Genomic DNA, 21,087 nt, shown 5'->3' on the forward strand with positions numbered 1-21,087 from the left:
CTAAAAAAAGTATGTAAAGAAACAGATGGACTACAGTCAGTAGAAGAAGAAGATATACTTTATTTTTCATATATACATATACAAATGTACAGTACAATGAAATTCTTTCTTCGCATATCCAAGCTTGTTTGGAAGCTAGGGTAAGAGTGCAGGGTCAGCCATCGTATGGCGCCCCTGTAGCAGACAGGGTTAAGGGCCTTGCTCAAGGACCCAACAGTGGCTGCATAGCAGAGCCTGGATTTGAACCGCCAATCTTTTGGTTGATAGCCCAAAGCTCTACCCACTAGGCTACCACTGTCCCTTAGTAATTGTAGAACTACAAAGTGCTTCTATATGGTATGTGGAGCTGATAAAATGGCCAGTGTAGGAGGTGGTTTTAATGTTATGGCTGATCAGTGTATACACTAAGTAAAAGAGGGCAACAAATATCTGGTAGATTGGGAAAGTTATGGCCCAAAGGACCCATCAAAAGTTTGATAACATTAGTCCTGTCTATTATCTTTGCACTGGTTGCCAATTAAATTACACAATAATCACAAAATACTTTTCCTAACCTATAAAGCACTACATAGTCTGGCGCCACAGTTATTAACTTATTGCACACTACAACCCAGCACGTTCACCAAGGTGCAGGGTTACTTAAAGTTCCAAGTATTAAAAAAAAATATCTCAGCGGGGAAAAAGCATTCTCCTACTTAACCCCTAAACTTTGAAATACCCCCCCCCCTCCTTTGTTTGTAATTCAAACTCAGTTTCAATTTTTAAGTCCAGATTGAAAACATACTCATGTACCCAGGCTTTTGATTAGTCTTTCCAAACCAGGGATGTGTGGCTTCAATCCTGGGGGTCTGGAGACTGGGCAGTCTGGTGCTCTCATGCTCTGTCACTGTTGCTGGCCCGGTTATGATATGTTAGCTCATCTGACTGCAGTTTTGACATATAGGATTGGGGCTGCCCACCCCAACTACAGACAAAAGTGCAAAGCTTGGGGGTTCTAGGTCACAGAAATTCGTGGTGATCAGGGATGTTGAGTTGCTGTAGTTCTGCCTCTCTCGTGTGATCACTCAGGTTTGTTGACATGCAAGTTTGAGTATTCGGCTGGATATGATGGGAATCTGTCGTGTCTGCACTAACAATGTCCAGAACTCCCTATTAAACTTTTTTACGACAGACTGCTCTGAATGATGAAGAATTCTGTATGCTTTTCACTGGTTATAACTTTTGTTAGAAGTCATTTTATTTTATATGTATGGTTTGTTTAATCTAATTCTAACTTTGGACCACCAAAGAAGGAAGGGTCCCTGTTGAGTCTGGTTCCTCTCAATGTTTCTTAATTTTTTTGTAAAAAAATTGTTTTTCCTTGCCACTGTTGCTCTCAGCTTGCTCAACAGGGGATTTTTGGTTCTGGATTCTGTAAGGTTGCTTTGTTGTAAAAAGCACTATACAAATAAAATTTACTTGAGTTGACATGGCCTGGGAACATTGGGAGCCTTTTCTACAGGGGGAGCTCAGTAATGGATCGTGTTCCTTGAACTGCCTTCTCCTGTGGCAGGGAGCATAGAGTGACGCACTGTAATTTTAAAAGGACGACACATCCCAGGGGTGACAGCACTCATTATCATTGATTTAGCACAGCTGACTCTACAGCTATTTAATGAAGCCTGGAGAGCTCAGCCGGACTGTGTCTTTGTTTTGTTATAGACCCAGCCAGTAAGGTAGACAGCCGGTGCTGCAATGCCTTGCTATTGTTATAAGAGATCTCTCTCATTTGTTTATTAGATCTCAGAGTTTCATCCACAGACTCGCTTCCTCATTAGCCAAACGTTTCCCAGAGCTGGTTTACACCGATCAGCCATAACATTAATACCACCTCCTTGTTTCTATACTCATGGTCCATTTTATCAGCTCCACTTACCATATAAAAGCACTTTGAAGCTCTACAATTACTGACTGTAGTCCATCTGTTTCTCTACATACTGTTTTAGCCTGCTTTCACCCTGTTCTTCAATGGTCAGGACCCCCAGAGGACCACCACAGAGCAGGTATTATTTGGGTGTTGGATCATTCTCAGCACTGCAGTGACAATGACATGGTGGTGGTGTGTTAGTGTGTATTGTGCTGGTATGAAAGGATCAGACACAGCAGCGCTGCTGGAGTTTTTAAATGCAGTGTTCACTCACTGTACACTCTATTAAAAACTCCTACCTAGTTAGTCAGTATAAAAACTCCTACCTAGTTGGTCCACCTTGTAGATGTAAAGTGAGAGATGATCGCTCATCTATTGCTGCTGTTTGAGTTGGTAATCTTCTAAACCTTCATCAGTGGTCACAGGACGCTGCCCACAGGGCACTGTTGGCTGGATACTTTTGGTTGGTGTCCAGCCGTGACAGTGAGGTGTTTATAAACTCCATCAGCGGTGCTGTGTCTTATCCACTCATACCAGCACAACACACACTAACACACATTTACATTTACATTTACATTTTCAGCATTTAGCAGACGCTTTTATCCAAAGCGACTTACACAATGAGCGGAACACGATGAGCAATTGAGGGTTAAGGGCCTTGCTCAGGGACCCAACAGTGGCAACTTGGTGGTGGCGGGGCTTGAACCGGCAACCTTCTGTTTACTAGTCCAGTACCTTAACCACTGAGCTATCACTGGCCCTACACACCACCACCATGTCAGTGTCACTGCAGTGCTGGGAATGATCCACCACACAAATAATACCTGCTCTGTAGTGGTGGGAGAGTCCTGACCATTAAAGAACAGCATGAAAGGGGGCTAACAAAGCATGCAGAGAAATAGATTGACTACAGTCAGTAATTGTAGAACTACAAAGTGCTTCTATATGGTAAGTGGAGCTGATAAAATGGAGTGTAGAAACAAGGAGGTGGTTTTAATGTTATGGCTGATCGGTGTAGTCACCCTACTCTCTTTAGCAATTATTTTCCCCTAGTTAGGGTCAAAGAAAGAGCATTGTGCTGTTTCTGGTTGTCAGTGCACTAGTGGACAGAGTAGCTAGTGGTCGCAGTTCCACCTAGTGCTCTCCCTCTGTAGCTTCAGTTAGTGTTTTTGTTTCTACTTTAATTCATGGAGTGAGGCGGTTCCTCACTCCATGTAGCTCCACGTATATGTCCTTTTTGTTTATCACACATTTTAGTGTGACATCTTTATCAACAGACTCACTATTTTGTTCTGAATTCTAACTGCATGTATGTTGACAGGTCAACTTTTTTGTGGAATGTATTTGGACATGCTGCTAAAGTATTCAAATAATACAAAGTCCGTACATGTCCAATTTCTGAAGACATTGGCTTTTTTAATACTAAACCATCAAGGGTGTCAATCCTGTTGACCACCTCTGTAAACTTATGATTGCCATCCAGAAAAAAAGCCTCTTAAGCTTAGTATCTGACCTATAAAAGTAAACATAAAAATTTTTTATTGATGTAGCAACTGCTCAGCAACACAGATTTTATTATTAATTATTTTATTTTTTTATATTGATAGTGAACAAATAAACTTCTTTCAAACCATTGTACAAAAATGGCAAAAACCGCTTTTAACATAAATAGGGATATGAAATTGTGGCTCCTGAACTGCTCACCTCTGTAGACCACAACCGCAAAATCAAATCCATTGTGCAATAGTGAATAATTTATGATTCATAATGTTTTAAAGTTCAAAAATTATGAATTAGCATGAAATTGATGTCCATACATGTTTTTTTTAGTCCCCAGTACTCCCTCAGTAGTTACTTTCTGACCACAGAATGCATTTGGCTGGGCATTTTTGGTTTGTGGACAATTTATCGACCCAGAGGTAACATTTAGACATTTTAAAATCCAGCAATGCTGATGTGTTAGATCTACTTGTGCCAACACCACAAACTACTATGTATATTACTATGTCAGTATCTGGGAATGGTCCACTATCCAAATATCTGTCAGTGGCAACAGTCCACTCCTGAAATACACCTTCACTTCATGGCCAAGTGTATATATCGATGCCCAAGCATCACATTGATATGTGCTTGTTGGTCTTAGAGCTGTGGACATTAATATGGAGTCATTTCCCCAACTTTGTTCCTATGACAGCCTTTACTTCTCTGGCAAGGTTTACAGGAGTTTGAAACATCATTATGTTTTATTTAGCCACAAAAGCATTAGTGAAGGAAAGACCTGGCCTGTATTTGATATAAAATTTATCCCAAAATAAATTGGATGGGACTTAGGTCATGGATTTGTACAGGCCAGTCAAGTTCTTCCACACCACACATACTAATCCATTTCTGTATTAATGTGTTTTTGGACATGAAAATTGTCAGAATAAAAAATAGGTTCTCCCCAACATTTATTTTCTACATTTCTCTAAAATGTCATTCTCTATCAATGTGTTGCATTAAGTTATCTGTAAAATGGAACAAAATGCATAGCTAAACCAAATTTATTAATCAGACTGCTTTCTGTTCACTTCAGCTAATGCTTGGCATTGCACATGGTAATCTTAGGCTTGTCTACAGCTGCACAGGCATGGAACCCAGAAAGGTATTCCTAAAAACAGTTTTTGTGTGTACAGACACAGCCTGAAGATCAGTACTGAATAGGATCATAATCAGCTCATATAGCACAAAATCAGATGAGTCATTGTTGCTTCTAGGCATCTCTATTTTACAATACAACTTCGTGCACTTTAGTTAGCTTGTTGGACATATAATTTCAATATATATATATATATATATATATATATATATATATATATATATATATATATATATATATATATACTGTATTTATATATATATATACTGTATATATATATATATATATAATCTCATGGCTCCACCCCTGGAGCCATGAGATTATGCTCAAGGGCCCACTACTGGCTGCATGGCAGAGCTGAGATTCAAACCCACATCCTTCTAGTTTTTAACCCACAGCTCTATACACAAGGCTACGACTGTCCCCAATAAAGTGTTTCGCCACTTGATGTACCTCTTTCACATGTTGTACTGTGCATTTGGTGATAGTATAAGACTTGGGAGCAGACATACAGTATATGTGCCCTAGGGATGGTAATTGGAGAAGGACTTAAGTGTGTGGAAAGTGCACTTGAAAGAATTTGTGTTAAGTTACCGTCACTCGTGTAATATTGAAGAGAGATCAGAGAATGGGCTGCTTATCTCAATTTTACTCCAGAAGACACAGGGCAGGGAGGGTGTGTGTGTGGATATGTGCGTGAGGTAAGCGGCATTACTCAGCACACTGTTTACAGTAGGGACTCCCAGCTCCCTCACTCACAAACACCTGGCTTCTTTTACCATGTCTGTCAGTGTGGAATGCAAAGCTAACTTTGGGCACATGTTGTGAAAATGTTGTTTTTACATTATGAAATGTTTGGGGAACTGGCACTTTTTTACTTACTTAAGTATTCAATTTGTATTTGATATCCTAACTGTTTTATACAACTGGGGTCTTTTTGACAGGACACAAATGGAAATTTTAGTACCTTAAACTGTTTTCTGCCAAGTGGTCGTTGAGACAGTACTGTTTCCAGATTCAGTACACTAGGAATCTGTTCAAGATTGGCACAACCAGGTTGTACCTCAGGGGCAGGACTAGTTGTTTTGGATTTAGTTCTGCATAAACATATACATACAGATATTAAACTATATGGCCAAGGTTATGTGGACACACTTTTTAATCTTTGAGTTTGGAGAATGCTCATTTCTGTTCCTGTGTATAATGCAATGTTTATAACGACACAGTTTCACAATTTTGTTATGAAGAGACTGGACATCGATTACATGCTAGACCCTCTTGTTTGACTAAATGGGCACAAATTTTCTCAGACACCTTGCAGAACTGTGTTGAAAGCTTTCCCAGAGTTAATTAAAAGTAAATATCATTTAAAAATCTGGTTAATGTACTAAACCTTTAATTGTAGGTTATAAATGAAAACCCTGCTTTTCTGCAAACTGGGGAGTCAGTTGCCTATATGTAAGAGTAAAATAACAAGGTATGAAAGTAGCACAAAGCAAGTGGAACAATACTAAAATTTTTCAGAAGAGCATTTTCACAAACAACACTTTTGGAACAATTAACTCTGATTATAGGAAATATAAAGCTATACATATAACTCTTGGGCAATAATTTAAGTCGTGTTTAGGAGAAAGTACTCACAGTACACTGTACTCACAGTCATTTTTATTTAAATAGTTTTAATCTGGCATTTGAGTACAGAGGTAAACTACAATTTAGCATACATTATACTTTAGACAGCTTCACCTGCTTGCATTTAATAAATCATTAAAAAAATTACTTTCCACATTTTTGCTGTTTCTTTTCGCATAAAATAGTGGGTCAACGTGATCTTTTAAAAAGAGAGAAGAACAAGCTGAGGGTTTACATGAAAGGAAAGTAGAAAGCATGAATTACACTTTTTTCCCCAAACTTGAATTACAGTTTGCAACTATGTGGTTATGTAGATCCTGAAACAACAGACTGTAGATCCAAGTTACATGAGAGTCTGAGTTAAGCATTTGTTTGGTTTGATGTTTTCCAGAGATCGGTTAAACGTTGTCTGGAGGTTGTCCAGTGGTTTGAATCCAGTAGTCTCATTCCTTGCCAGCTACTTAGAATGAGGTTTGAAAGATTACAACACGGTGACATCAACCCCTGGTTCTCTTGAAGCACTCACTGTGCTAGATGCTGAACTAGACACCAAAGCTTAATACTGACAGCATAAACACAAACCCCAGAACATTTGGCTTTCTGGAAAGCTAAACATTTTAGGAGGTAAAAAACACAACATTTAGCCTTTCTAAAAATATGGAAGCATTAGAGGACAAACCATGAATGCTTTAGACTTTAGTTGTTTTTGCTCGAGTTATTGACACCAAATTGACAATTTATTAAACTTTGGTAAAAATTCCTGTTGCCTAACAAGACTGCAGTGGAACTGTAAGCTTCTTTTGTGGGAGAATGTAGCCTTTGTAAAATATAAACGGATAGACTCGATGTCAACAACAATATAGAAGATGTGCTGTACACTATTACTGTTCTATTTAACTAGAATGCATGAACTGTTTTAAAAGTTATACAGTGCCTTGCAAAAGTATTCAGCCCCCTTGAACTTTTCAACCTTTTGCCACATTTCAGGCTTCAAACATAACGATATGAAATTGTAATTTTTTGTGAAGAATCAACAACAAGTGGGACACAATCGTGAAGTGGAACGAAATTTATTGGATATTTTAAACTTTTTTTAGAAATAAAAAACTAAAAAGTGGGGCGTGCAATATTATTCAGCCCCTTTACTTTCAGTGCAGCAAACTCACTCCAGAAGTTCAGTGAGGATCTCTGAATGATCCAATGTTGACCTAAATGACTGATGGTGATAAATAGAATCCACCTGTGTGTAATCAAGTCTCCGTATAAATGCACCTGCTCTGTGATAGTCTCAGAGTTCTGTTTAAAGCGCAGAGAGCATCATGAAGACCAAGGAACACACCAGGCAGGTCCGAGATACTGTTGTGGAGAAGTTTAAAGCCGGATTTGGATACAAAAAGATTTCCCAAGCTTTAAACATCTCAAGGAGCACTGTGCAAGCGATCATATTGAAATGGAAGGAGTATCAGACCACTGCAAATCTACCAAGACCCGGCCGTCCCTCTAAACTTTCAGCTCAAACAAGGAGAAGACTGATCAGAGATGCAGCCAAGAGGCCCATGATCACTCTGAATGAACTGCAGAGATCTACAGCTGAGGTGGGAGACTCTGTCCATAGGACACAATCAGTCGTACACTGCACAAATCTGGCCTTTATGGAAGAGTGGCAAGAAGAAAGCCAGTTCTCAAAGATATCTATAAAAAGTCACCTGGGAGACACACCAAACATGTGGAAGAAGGTGCTCTGGTCAGATGAAACCAAAATCGAACTTTTTGGCCACAATGCAAAACGTTATGTTTGGCGTAAAAGCAACACAGCTCATCACCCTGAACACACCATCCCCACTGTCAAACATGGTGGTGGCAGCATCATGGTTTGGGCCTGCTTTTCTTCAGCAGGGACAGGGAAGATGGTTAAAATTGATGGGAAGATGGATGGAGCCAAATACAGGACCATTCTGGAAGAAAACCTGTTGCAGTCTGCAAAAGACCTGAGACTGGGACGGAGATTTATCTTCCAACAAGACAATGATCCAAAACATAAAGCAAAATCTACAATGGAATGGTTCACAAATAAACGTATCCAGGTGTTAGAATGGCCAAGTCAAAGTCCAGACCTGAATCCCATCGAGAATCTGTGGAAAGAGCTGAAAACTGCTGTTCACAAACGCTCTCCATCCAACCTCACTGAGCTCGAGCTGTTTTGCAAGGAAGAATGGGCAAAAATTTCTGTCTCTCGATGTGCAAAACTGATAGAGACATACCCCAAGCGACTTGCAGCTGTAATCGCAGCAAAAGGTGGCGCTACAAAGTATTAACGCAAGGGGGCTGAATAATATTGCACGCCCCACTTTTCAGTTTTTTATTTCTAAAAAAAGTTTACAATATCCAATACATTTCGTTCCACTTCACGATTGTGTCCCACTTGTTGTTGATTCTTCACAAAAAATTACAATTTCATATCGTTATGTTTGAAGCCTGAAATGTGGCAAAAGGTTGAAAAGTTCAAGGGGGCTGAATACTTTTGCAAGGCACTGTATATCACCTATGTGAAAAAAATGCCCCTAGTTCACACATTGCAACTCTCCTATGGATGACATTTCTGCCCAGTGTTATTGTGGAATCGTGTACAATAACCTTAACTTTAGTTTATTATGTTTGTCTGGGTTCTTTTTTGACCTCAGTTCAAAAAAGCTCAGCTGTCAGTTGGTTTTGGTGAAATTATAGATTTCAATTACTTTGTTTTGCATCTGTATTTAAATCTCTTATTTAAATCTGTATTTAAACATATGTGCTGCTTTTTGAGATCTTCTATCCTGCTTCACATTGCCAGACAGGTTTCAGAATCTGTTTTTAGATTCCACAGGTTTAGCAGTAATCATGCCTGGGTGTGGCTAGTGAAATGTAACCCATTTATCAGTTGAATTTGGTTAACTCGTTGGGCCAATTATTTATTTATTTTTTAATAGGGCCAGTTAAGGCTGAACAGCACTTTTCCTTCAATACATGAAATCAGCATTTAAAAAAGCATTTGTGTTTACTATTTTTGTCCTACCCATTTTCTGCCTTTGATGTTTTTCACATCTATTTTCAAGCCCCTTTGTGTTTGAAGACCAGCGCAAGGTATCAATGTGCATCTAAGGCCTGTACCAAGGGTTTCTACTAAGTATTTTTCTAAGGCTTCTGAGTATTTTATTTTGGCCAAATACTTTTATGACCACAGGATTTGCCTTGTCCTTATAGCATTGTTCAACTTGAAAAAAACAAGAACAAAGGTAGAAACCACTGGAATGCCAACATTCAAAGGGCCTTAAGGCATCTAAAAACTGCATTCACCTTTAGCACCCTTCTTAATCCACCCGGATCCAAGCAGACCATTTGTGGTTGAAGTAAATGCTTTGGAGACAGGTGTGGGAGTGGTGTTGTTCTAGTTAGGGATGTTCAATAATAAGCTGCATACTGTGGCCTTTTTCCCATAAATTGACTCCCATAAAACAGAATTATTATGATAGAGATCAGGAACTGGTGGCCATTAAATTGGCGTTAAAAGAATGGTGACTTTGGCTTGAGGGAGCTGATCACCTATTCACCATATTCAGAACACACAATCTTGGTCAAAGCTGCAAAGCAGCTAAACGCCGGACAGGCACAATCTGCAATGTTTTTTTTACCTATTTCCAATTTGTCATTGCAAATCGACCAGGTACCAAGAATCAGAAGGTAACATGCTTCATCCTAACCGCTTTGTCCAGACAATAAAATGGAACCTGGCCAAGCATATCGATTGGCTTCCTTCAAACAAAATTTTATTCAGTTGCCCAGTGGGATTGAAGTTCATCCCTGCACAGCTGAACTCATCACTTGGGTCTACACCTCTAGCACTCGTCCTTAACAGTGTATGCCACATCATATCTACTGGTTTCATTTAGTTTCATAACATTGGGAACATTGGGCAGGGGTTTTCTTCTTCTTTTTTGTTGAAGACTTTTTTTTTATTTTATTTAGCATTTTCCTCTTTTTTTTCTTCCAATTCAGTCATTTGCAATTTTCTGGTTTTAACTCATTTTCCAGTGCAGACCCCTACCCTAAAAGGAAGGAGCTGCAACCTATCATGTACCCCTCCAAAACCTGCAGTTGCTTACCTCTCCTTTTTACCTGCTAGAGGTCAAGTCTCACAGAGAGCAGCCTTCCCTTCTTCAGTCATGACCAGTTCTGTCTGTTGATTGCCCAGCTGGGTCGGGAGTGTGTAAAATCTCGAACTTAGGAGTCGAAACTGTGCAGTGGTGGGCTATTACATTAGACATCTGCAGCTTCTGAGTGCTACAATTTTTTTTATTCAGTGCCATCTAAAGGATCAAAAGTCATAGACATTTAATATAGATTTTTAGCCATGACCCTCACATAGTGAGATTTCTTCTGATTTTCTGAATCTTTTTATAATAGGGTGGGTCTTACAACACTGTTGAAGCCAAGTGCTAGATGTTTTACCCAAGGTAAAACAATACATTGACTAAAAAGCCACTGACAAAAAAGGGGGCAATTACAAATAAGTGTAGTCAAATAACGAAAACTACCTTTATAACCAACTGGGACTGGCAATACACAAATGGCACTCCAACCACACAAACTGGTGCACCCCAAGCATGACAGCCCGGTATCACAACTTCAGAGAAATACAGTGGGGCCAAAAGGTATTTAGTCAGCCACTGATTGTGCAGGTTCTCCTACTTAGAAAGATGAGAGAGGTCTGTAATTTTTATCATAGGTACACTTCAACTATGAGAGACAAAATGAGAAAAAAAAATCCAGGAAATCACATTGTAGGATTTTTAAAGAATTTATTTGTAAATTATGGTGGAAAATAAGTATTTGGTCAATAACAAAAGTTCAACTCAATACTTTGTAACATAACCTTTGTTGGCAATGACAGAGGTCAAACGTTTCCTGTAAGTCTTCACCAGGTTTGCACACACTGTAGCTGGTATTTTGGCCCATTCCTCCATGCAGATCTCCTCTAGAGCAGTGATGTTTTGGGGCTGTCGCTGGGCAACACGGACTCCACAAATTTTCTATGGGGTTGAGGTCTGGAGACTGGCTAGGCCACTCCAGGACCTTGAAATGCTTTTTACGGAGCCACTCCTTCGTTGCCCGAGCGGTGTGTTTGGAATCATTGTCATGCTGGAAGACCCAGCCACGTTCCATCTTCAATGCTCTCACTGATGGAAGGAGGTTTTGGCTTAAAATCTCACGATACATGGCCCCGTTCATTCTTCCCTTAACACGGATCAGTCGTCCTGTCCCCTTTGCAGAAAAACTGCCCCAAAGCATGATGTTTCCACCCCCATGCTTCACAGTAGGTATGGTGTTCTTGGGTTTTTCTTCTTCCTCCAAACACGACGAGTTGAGTTTTTACCAAAAAGTTCCATTTTGGTTTCATCTGACCACATGATATTCTCCCAATCCTCTTCTGGATCATCCATATGCTCTCTGGCAAACATCAGACGGGCCTGGACATGTACTGGCTTAAGCAGGGGGACACGCCTGGCACTGCAGGATTTGAGTCCCTCTCGGCGTAGTGTGTATACTGATGGTAGCCTTTGTTACTTTGGTCCCAACTCTCTGCAGGTTATTCATCAGGTCCCTCCGTGTAGTTCTGGGATTTTTGCTCACCGTTCTCATGATCATTTTGACCCCACGGGATGAGATCTTGACCCCAAGGGAGATTATCAATGGTCTTGTATGTCTTCCATTTTCTTACAATTGTTCCCACAGTTGATTTATTCACACCAACCTGCTTGCCTATTGTAGATTTACTCTTCCCAGCCTGGTGCAGGTCTACAATTTTCTTCCTGGTGTCCTTCGACAGCTCTTTGGTCTTGGCCATGGTTGAGTTTGGAGTCTGACTGTTTGAGGCTGTGGACAGGTGTCTTTTATACAGATAACGAGGTCAAACAGGTGCCATTAATACAGGTAACGAGTGGAGAACAGAAGAGCTTCTTAAAGAAGAAGTTACAGGTCTGTGAGAGCCAGAAATCTTGCTTGTTTGTTATTGACCAAATACTTATTTTCCACCATAATATACAAATAAATTCTTTAAAAATCCTACAATGTGATTTCCTGGATTTTTTTTTCTCATTTTGTCTCTCATAGTTGAAGTGTACCTATGATGAAAATTACAGACCTCTCTCATCTTTCTAAGTAGGAGAACTTGCACAATCAGTGGCTGACTAAATACTTTTTGACCCCACTGTAGCAGGTTGCCATCGGCAAAAAAAAACTTCCACTAAGAGCAAATTAATACTCATGAGTAGAAAAATGGCAACACAGAATGACACAACTCTACTACTTCATCAGCAACCATGTTACATTTTAAATAATGTTATGGACTGTAGATGGTGAAATATTGTCGCTCAATTCTATTGTGTGTAAAAAAAAAATAACTTTAAGTTTTTAAACTGTAGTCCTTTCAGCGAGACAATACCAGGCCTCATTCTGCACCCGGTACAACAGTGGAGCTTCATAGACACCGAGTGTATGCGCTTAACTGGCCTGCCTGCAGTCTAAATCTTTCTTCTACTGAAAATGTATGGAGCATCATAAAGAGTAGAATCAGACAATAACAACCACGGGCGTTTGAGCAGTTAAGTCTTGCATCAAGCAAAAATGGAGACAAAATTCCAGTTACAAAACTGCAACAATTAGTGTCATCAGTCCCCAAACCATTAAAAGGTGTCATTCATAGTACTAAACATGTCTCTGTCACAACTTTTTTGGAGTGTGTTGCAGGCATCAAAAAACAATGGATTGGTCAGTAAAAACATTGGAATTCTAGAAAATTAACAAATGCATTTCTTAATTTGTTCAAATGAGTTAAATTCTTCTTTTTACTGAATATGAAAGACAAATCATTTTTACAAATCATTTCCCAGGCTCAGGCATGGTGTAATCAGTACATTTCTGTACTACTGGGCAAACTGTTAAGTTTCACTCTTGACTATTTACCTCTGCCAAGCATGTTTTGCTGATTAGTTGAGACACAGGAAAATTTGTTGGTCCCCTACATTTTTTAATCCTGCTTGCTCAGCATGGTGATCATTCCACCAGTGTTATAACACAAATTCTAAACACCTATTTCTTAAACATGGCATGTCGAACTAACAATGTGAAATGCACTTCTAGGATTTACTGCTACCCAAGCCCTTAAATCACTCCCTGTACTGTTCTTCCTTCCTTTTTTCTCTTAGTTCCTCGAGCCAGGTGGCACTGGTGCCTTATATTAATGTGCAGGGCCTCACCAAGCATTCCCAACTTTACCCCCCTGATGTCTAAGATTAAATGTTCAGAGAGCTTTTTATGTTGTCTGTCCAGTTCAGACCATATGTAGTGTGACATTGATTAATGCATGACAGGATGTATGATCTGTGAAAGACATCTTTATAAAGTCACTACACGGCGCATCTTTGAGCATGTCTCTAATCCATATATCACATACCTCCATCAGATCCAGACCTTGGTAGCATTTTTCCATTGCAAAGGCACACTACATGGCCAAAAGTTTACGGACAATCCTTTTAATTCAAACGTTTTTAGCCACACCTATTGCCAACATGTACTAAAAATTAATTATAGAAATAAATGATTTACTTTCTTGTTCCAGAATTACTGTGCCCTGTACTTAGTGTGACATACATAAAGACATGGTTTGACAAGTTAGGTGTAAAGGAGCAATTCAATGGCCTTTTTGTCTGACATTAGTGTCTGACCATACAAATGCTATTTTGACTGAATGTGCACAAATTCCCAACATACACACTTCACAGCTTTGTGAACAGAGTTTCCCGAAGAGTGGAGGCTGTCATAGATTTAAATGATGTGCAACTCCATATTAATGATCAGAGTTTCATGATTGGCTGATCCTCTCTCAGGCACACTCAATTTTGACTGTTTGAATACATGGCCAGGTCCATAGAACTGCCTGGGTTTGAACGCATTTGACTGCTGCCCTAGGTAACAGCATTTTGAATGTAAAATCTGTTGGTGGTAGTATGTAAATGCTTTAATCAACAGTTATTATATTAATCTATATATTAATCCACAAAAACAGGTGTTTGGTTATACTCAGTGACAAGAGGTATATACACCGATCAGCCATAACATTAAAACCACCTCCTTGTTTCTACACTCACTGTCCATTTTATCAGCTCCACTTAGCATATAGAAGCACTTTGTAGTTCTACAATTACTGACTGTAGTCCATCTGTTTCTTTGCATACTTTTTTAGTGTGCTTTTACCCTGTTCTTCAATGGTCAGGACCCCTACAGGACCACCACAGAGCAGGTATTATTTGGGTGTTGGATCATTCTCAGCACTGCAGTGACACTGACATGGTGGTGGCGTGTTAGTGTGTATTGTGCTGGTATGAGTGGATAAGACACAGCAGCGCTGCTGGATTTTTTTAATACTGTGTCCACTCACTGTCCACTCTATTAGACACTCCTACCTAGTTGGTCCACCTTGTAGGTGTAAAGTCAGAGACGATCGCTCATCTATTGTTGCTGTTTGAGTTGGTCATCTTCTAGACCTTCATCAGTGGTCACAGGACGTTGCCCACAGGACGCTGTTGTCTGGATGTTTTTGGTTGGTGGACTATTCTCAGTCCAGCCGTGACAGTGAGGTGTTTAAAAACTCAGCGCTGATGTGTCTTATCCACTCATACCAGCACAACACACACTAACACACCACCACCATGTCAGTGTCACTGCAGTGCTGAGAATGACCCACCACCCAAATAATACCTGCTCTCTAGTGGTCCTGGGAGAGTCCTGACCATTGAAGAACAGCATAAATGGGGGCTAACAAAGCATGCAGAGAAACAAGTGGACTACAGTAAGCAATTGTAGAACTACAATTATTTCTATATGGTAAGTGGAGCTGATAAAATGGACAATGTGTGTAGAAACAAGGAGGTGGTTTTAATGTTATGGCTGATCGGTGTAAATTAATTAAATAATAAATTAATTTCATTTTAATGAATTGTTAATGGTAGCACAGTTGGGATGCTACACAGCCGGGTGCTACACAACACCAGGGTTCTGTACCCTGGGTTTAGATCTAAGTTCCAGTCACTGTGAGAGTGACTAGAACTAGTCAAAATAGATGTGAGTAATTGGATCTGTGACTGTGGGTTACTCTGCATGTCAGTTATGCCATGTCAATTGTGTATTCATGCCTTGTGTCCAGTGTTTTTTAGATGGCATCGGACCCTTCTTTCTCCTGTTCACAAACTGATTCAAACATTAAAACTGAAAAAAAAAAAATCGTTTCAGATGTATGGAACATGTGTTGGAAAAGCAATGTCACATTAAATGACATTTTACACTTTCACCCCTCAAAACACCATCACTGTGTTCAAAATGTGTATAAAATAAATAAACATTTGAGGGTTAATAAGACCAAGGCAAAGATGACAAATGAATAACTGGTGCAAAATGGTAAATAAACCAACTGTACAAGCTGGGGTCGGCCTGTTCATTTGTTGAAAAATGAAGCCGGCCTTTGACTCAAAGCGAATTTATGTTGAGTGCAAAGCAGCATTAGGTCCTCGTCCAAATGACTATTCCAATAAATCGTGATTTAATACCCCTTCCCAATTTAGCTCTCTTTTAAAAAAAGGTTGTGTAATTAGCACAGTCAGCTTTGAGCGATGAATGTTGTGGTTGTTCAGGATTGGAGTAGTGCTAGGACCAGCTAATCAAAATAATGCTTTTTATGGCTATAGGAAAAGATCTCTCATCAGTATTAGGCAGGAGCTTCTTGTCTATTGCTACATACACAAAGTGAGTGTTAAATTTCTCCTGATTAATCACAAGGCTGGAAGTGGATTTGCTTGCACTGAAGCATGGTTGCTATTTTAGATCAGAGGTTATTCTCATACTGGTATTTTAGTTACTGGTTATTTTTTCATTCACTAAAGCAGGGGCTTTATTAAGAAGTTAGGTGGAGAAAACCCTTTGAGAAAGGGCATTCAGGAAGCTGATGTAGAAGGAAGGGGAACAGGACTCAGGGGAACAGAATAAGAAAGAATGTGGACACAACTACATTAGCTTGTATTTAACACATGTATGCACCAGTGGAATTTTAGTATTGGAGTCTTTGCTTGTCAAATTACATTAATTGTATTTGGGAGATTCAGATCAAGGGCTGTGTTTCTCAACAGTACAATCATTTAACTAGACTATACATCCAAAGTATGTGGACACTAGACCATGAACTAGTTGGATCCCATTTCAAAACCATGAGCATTAAAATGAAGTTTCCCTCTTTTGTGACTATAACAGCTTTCACTTTTTTTAAATAAGGTTTTCCATAAGATTATATAATCATGCCTATCTGCCCTGTTAATAGAGGGCATGAAGCGCAGTTGACTGTCTGTGGCATTCTCTTTTATCAGACAGTGTCTGTATCTCATCAGCGGTAATGTACTGCAGTTGGGAGATCCATTTACATACCACTTCTTGTTGGGATTTTGCTTGCTGGCTCATTAGCTTTGCGTTTAGCATCCGTGCCTCAAAGACACCTGTACGCTCAGCAGGAATGGTATCTGTGCCAGCAGTCTTTGATCTTTTTTAGAGGAACTCATTCTGCCTTTGGAGTGTCGTTCCACAGATGAAGCCACACTGAACGTCCCTTTGCTTTTCCGGGCAGGTGTGAAGAGTGTAATATGTGCTGATGTCTGTCTGTTATCTCTCTGCTTTAGGCTGAGGATTTTGATTGGTTTCTTTTGTTTCTTTTATTTATTTCCATTTATTATTTTTATTATTGTTATTATCATTGTTGTTGTTTAACGTTTTGCATATTGGGCTTATCTTCCTCGCTCTCGCAGGTACATGACTATGCCTGTCTCCCTTAGTGGCCCTGTTCCAATGTGTCTTTGAGAATCTGTACTCAAAAGAGCATTTGTAATGTCAGTCAATAATGTTAAATCTGGCTTGCAATCGTTAGCCAATCATGTCTGTGTAGATGCCTGGTCAGCCAATAACATTGCTGAGATTTGAACCTGGATCTCAGTGTTGGTGCGCAAACGTAAAAAAACACCATATTTACATAATAATAAATATTATTATTATAAACAGGCTAAATGCAACAACGACAATAATAATAAACATAACATAAATAATATTTTTCAATTAATATTATATAATATGATTTAGTAATAATAATAATAATAATAATAAAAATAATAACCATTATTGTTTTATATCATTATTATTATTATTATTATTTTCACATTATACCTCTTATGCATTGGTCATACATCAAATTTCTTATCCTACTATTACATTTACAGATGAATGTACACATGAGAGCACAGTGTAGAGCTTGTATTACACTTAGTATTATCAGGTCATGAACCTTCTTACATTTTTCTTTTGGCTGCTTCCTCACCCTGTCTCTTAAGGTAATGATGAGGCAATACATCTTAATGTTTCTAATTTTCTTCCTGGCCACTTTGTTCAAACAGAAGACATGGGAAGTGAGAGGAGGAGAGGAGGCAGCGCATATGAATGGGTCTCTGAGGCCTCTTTCTTCCCTCAGATGGCCCTTAAGGTAATGTAAACATTCCTTTGACAGATGGACCTGTGAAGACATTGGACAGGGCTGTTTTTTTTTTTTTTTACTCATCTCTTTAGTAATTCTGTTCTGGGCTTTTTAACTTTTACCTGTTGCAATATTTGTGGCATGGCAATCTAAACTGCCATGTTAGATTTTTTTGGAAGTAAAATCTTACTTAACATATTAAACAAACTATTCCCTACCCCCATTTTTCAGAATCCACCCAAACAACTTTTTAACTTATTTTCTTCCGTTTGATCTGTTTAATACCCACTGTTGTCATGGTAACATGCCAATTTGCTGATTCTCACTGTGACTTTGTTTATGAATATAAGACTCGTGGAAATACATTCCATGTCCATATACGCTAAAGCGGGAGAGAAAAAAAATACTTAAAAAAAAGCCGTGCATCACCAGTCACCTGTATTTAGACTTCTCCATGATACAGTAATGTATACAAGGATTTTTTTTCCAACCCAGACCTCTGCTGGCAAAGACCATGTCTCTGGTATACGTTAACAGTGGTACAGTATAAGCACAGTGTAATCCAGCTCAGGGGAACCGTCGAACTTTGCTCATTTTCTCCTGCGGTGTCACAGCACATACCAAAACCACTAACGTCGCTTTGATTTTTTTACATTTTTTTTTTTCGAGGGGGCTGGGCATGAGAGCTGGAGTAATTTTAATATGGATGGATAGTTGCTTTTAACATAGGATTGGAAGAATAACACTGAAGGTGTTGGAAGACGGAGCCATACTATTGTTCGACGTACACTGGGCATTCTGATTAATTTAGCAATTAGGGTTGACCTCTATGTCAGCACACTGCAGGACTGGACTCCATTAGTTGAAGAGTGGAGGTAAATCCAGATGTTTTGCTCAGATACTTGTGCAGAAAACAGAAAGCTAAAATTCCAGTGCAAGGAGTGCTCAGAAAGTAAAGTTTATTTTCTGAGCAATTGCTAAAAATGTTCTCAAATAACAGAAGAAACATATACAGTGTATCACAAAAGTGAGTACACCCCTCACATTTCTGCAAATATTTCATTATATCTTTTCATGGGACAACACTATAGACATGAAACTTGGATATAATTTAGAGTAGTCAGTGTACAGCTTGTATAGCAGTATAGATTTACTGTCTTCTGAAAATAACTCAACACACAGCCATTAATGTCTAAATAGCTGGCAACATAAGTGAGTACACCCCACAGTGAACATGTCCAAATTGTGCCCAAATGTGTCGTTGTCCCTCCCTGGTGTCATGTGTCAAGGTCCCAGGTGTAAATGGGGAGCAGGGCTGTTAAATTTGGTGTTTTGGGTACAATTCTCTCATACTGGTTACTGGATATTCAACATGGCACCTCATGGCAAAGAACTCTCTAAGGATGTGAGAAATAGAATTGTTGCTCTCCACAAAGATGGCCTGGGCTATAAGAAGATTGCTAACACCCTGAAACTGAGCTACAGCATGGTGGCCAAGGTCATACAGTGGTTTTCCAGGACAGGTTCCACTCGGAACAGGCTTCGCCAGGGTCGACCAAAGAAGTTGAGTCCACGTGTTCGGCGTCATATCCAGAGGTTGGATTAAAAAAATAGACACATGAGTGCTGCCAGCATTGCTGCAGAGGTTGAAGACGTGGGAGGTCAGCCTGTCAGTGCTCAGACCATACGCCGCACACTGCATCAACTCGGTCTGCATGGTCGTCATCCCAGAAGGAAGCTGACGCACAAGAAAGCCCGCAAACAGTTTGCTGAAGACAAGCAGTCCAAGAACATGGATTACTGGAATGCCCTGTGGTCTGACGAGACCAAGATAAACTTGTTTGGCTCAGATGGTGTCCAGCATTTGTGGCGGCGCCCTGGTGAGAAGTACCAAGACAACTGTATCTTGCCTACAGTCAAGCATGGTGGTGGTAGCATCATGGTCTTGGGCTGCATGAGTGTTGCTGGCACTGGGGAGCTGCAGTTCATTGAGGGAAACATGAATTCCAACATGTACTGTGACATTCTGAAACAGAGCATGATCCCCTCCCTTCGAAAACTGCACCTGTGGCGCATCCTCAAGTGGAAGGTGGAGGAGTTCAAGGTGTCTAACATCCACCAGCTCCGTGATGTCATCATGGAGGAGTGGAAGAGGATTCCAGTAGCAACCTGTGCAGCTCTGGTGAATTCCATGCCCAGGAGGGTTAAGGCAGTGCTGGATAATAATGGTGGTCACACAAAATATTGACACTTTGGGCACAATTTGGACATGTTCACTGTGGGGTATACTCACTTATGTTGCCAGCCATTTAGACATTAATGGCTGTGTGTTGAGTTATTTTCAGAAGACAGTAAATCTACACTGCTATACAAGCTGTACACTGACTACTCTAAGTTATATCCAAGTTTTATTTCTATAGTGTTGTCCCATGAAAAGATATAATAAAATATTTGCAGAAATGTGAGGGGTGTACTCACTTTTGTGATACACTGTATATCTTCTATTACTCTCTCTCTTTCTCTCTTTTTCTTTAAATAAACATGCCATTTAATTGAATCTAACAAATCATAATTGAGATAACTGCATGCAGTGTTTTAGAGGGAAAATTATTATATAGCAGTTTTTTTTTTTTTTTTTTTCAGTTTTACAACTGCTTTTTCCCAGTCAGGGTTGTGGTAGGTCTGGTTTCCCTGGGTGCAATACTGTAACACACCCCACAGAGTACACCAATTCATTGTGTAGACCGCCTCAGACATGGCTAATTGTCTGTATGTAGATGCACAACCGGCTGATAGCTCCTCTGGGGATTCAAACTCTGGATCCCAGCAATAGTGGGCTAGCACAATTTATTGACTGATTTACCCCAGTGCCTAATATAATTATGTTAATAATAGTAATGATTGTAACAAGGAGGGATGCGTCTCACTAAAGAGAAAGTCAAAGTTATTATTAGAATAATACTGTGGTTAAATAAACACAAACTAGTTGGTAAATACAAAATAACAAAAGAAGAATGAGACTTAATATATTAATCCATTACTTGCTATAAAAAATAACAGGAATGGTCCAGGAATGAAAACTGGATGCTGCGATTTGGTGATGACCATACAATTTGCTGCCCTTAACGCATGCACAACCAGGCTATAGTAATACAACTAGAAGAACTAGAACTAGTAATACATTTCAATTCTAAAAATGTCCGGCCAAAAGTATGTGGACACCCATCCAAATGATTAAGTCTAGGCATTTTAGACACGTTATTTACTGGTGTATAAATTCAATAAAAGAAATAATATGCTTTTAACTTCGGGGTA

At 39.5% G+C, this 21,087-nt stretch overlaps 1 protein-coding gene across 1 annotated transcript in view; it reads left to right on the forward strand.

Moving 5' to 3' along the window:
- LOC134317836 (ERC protein 2) overlaps positions 1 to 21,087 on the forward strand; it is a 278,737-nt gene that overhangs the window by 209,104 nt on the left and 48,546 nt on the right. The window lies entirely within an intron of this gene.

The sequence above is a fragment of the Trichomycterus rosablanca genome, chromosome 7 (assembly GCF_030014385.1).
Source record: "Trichomycterus rosablanca isolate fTriRos1 chromosome 7, fTriRos1.hap1, whole genome shotgun sequence".
Taxonomy (NCBI): domain Eukaryota; kingdom Metazoa; phylum Chordata; class Actinopteri; order Siluriformes; family Trichomycteridae; genus Trichomycterus; species Trichomycterus rosablanca.